General features: G+C 28.2%; 1 protein-coding gene across 1 annotated transcript in view; it reads left to right on the forward strand.

Annotated features, from left to right (window-relative positions):
* The first annotated feature begins 526 nt into the window (after positions 1-526).
* Positions 527-1802, forward strand: part of LOC122332961 (coagulation factor X) — an 8833-nt gene continuing 7557 nt past the window's right edge. The window contains 1 exon segment of the mRNA XM_043230437.1: positions 527-716. The gene's annotated coding sequence lies outside the window, so the exon portion shown is untranslated.

Genomic DNA, 1802 nt, shown 5'->3' on the forward strand with positions numbered 1-1802 from the left:
TATTTACATGCATATATTAATATTCATATAAATTATAAAATATAGAAACGTTTTGCATAAATATATACATGTATGTGTATTTATTTATACATAGTAAAAGTACACAGTACACAAATGTACAAAACTTTTATTTTGGATATATATATATATATATATATATATATATATATATATATATATATATATATATATATATATTAGTAGCATTATGCATTTTGTTGCATAAAATGTGACCCTAGACCACAAACATTCAAAAACATTCAAACTTAATTTTTTATTATCAATAAATGCATTATTAAGAACATAAAAAATGTAACTTTCCCCAACACATATGTTGAAAAACCGATTACAGTGAAATGCATGTTTATCTTATTAGTAAACGTGTTTTATAGTAATATAGTAGTTTAATTGTGAATCTTTCCTGTTCAGCTGAAGCGTTTATTCAGATTGAAGAGTTGTGTGTGTGTTCATATGTGAGCAAACACTCTCTGTCTAAAGGTCGATGTTGTAGTGAAGTTCAAACACTGATTTTTAGACGCTTTGCTGCTGTTTGTCATCGACACGCTTCATTAAGAGAAACTGTCTTCAGGAACACTGAAAGTGAAGCTCCTCTGGACTGACCTCAATCAAGTCGAAGGTGAGAGACGGTCGAGAAGATGCTCAAAGAAATCAAGAAGCATGTAAAGAGCTGTGCCTGAATGTGTTCTGTCTGAAATGTATGTAAAGTTTAACTGAAGACTACTGTTGACATAAATATAGTGACATATAATGATTTAAAAGTTTATTGTTATTAAGACCTGTTCACACTAAGAACAATAACTTTTGCAAACCGCAATAATATTGTGTTTTATCACGAACGCTAACTGACGATTGCTTGATGTAGGTTAGAAAAAATGCTGGAACATTATTTCTGAAACGAAATGTCAAATGCTCTTCGGGTTATAAGGTTGTTATATTAATATATATATATATATATATATATATATATATATATATATATATATATATATATATATATATATATATATATATATATATATATTTTTTTTTTTTTTTTTTTTTTTTAATTTATTTTATTATATATTATATTCATATTTTATTATATATTTTATATTTTTATTTTATATATCGAACATTTATTTTTAATATTCCAAGAATGTTAATGCCATTTTTATTATTGTTGTTTTAAAAAAAATTCTTAAAGGTTCTAATTTTATTTGTGCTCAATATACATTTGAACATTTTGTTTTGAATAAACCGAGAAGGTCACAGTGTTCCGTTTAGAATGTTCTTTAAAAGCACATGTAACGTCATAAAGAACGCTGACCTCAGAACGTTGTCTCAATGTTACAGGAACATTCCACACTTAAAAATAAACTCACGCGAACGTTCCAAGAATCTACGGATGTTTTCTTTCAGTGTTACTGAATAACATTAGTGATGTTATAACACCTAACATAAAAATTATGTTAATCTTCACATTTTAAAGTTCCCTGTTTCTCCTCCGCTTTTGTCGTCTGCCGCTTTAAATGCGCGAGGAATTTCTGATCGCCTTTTTCTCCCATAACTATTTTTTTTTTCTAAACTATACTCTGTATCGTTAAGGCATGTTTACACTGATAACTATATCAGTCCAGCGCCATATTTAGTGAAAGCAAGTCTGAGGTTTAATTTAGTTAAACGATTTTTTTTTTCAAACCGATCAACGACAGCCAATCAGAATCAAGCCCGCTTTCACGAGCTGGAGAATTTAAAGCGACAGACGCGCGTCAGTTTAATAAACAAACGCTAATATTGTTATA

The sequence above is a fragment of the Puntigrus tetrazona genome, unplaced genomic scaffold (genome assembly GCF_018831695.1).
Source record: "Puntigrus tetrazona isolate hp1 unplaced genomic scaffold, ASM1883169v1 S000000151, whole genome shotgun sequence".
NCBI lineage: Eukaryota > Metazoa > Chordata > Actinopteri > Cypriniformes > Cyprinidae > Puntigrus > Puntigrus tetrazona.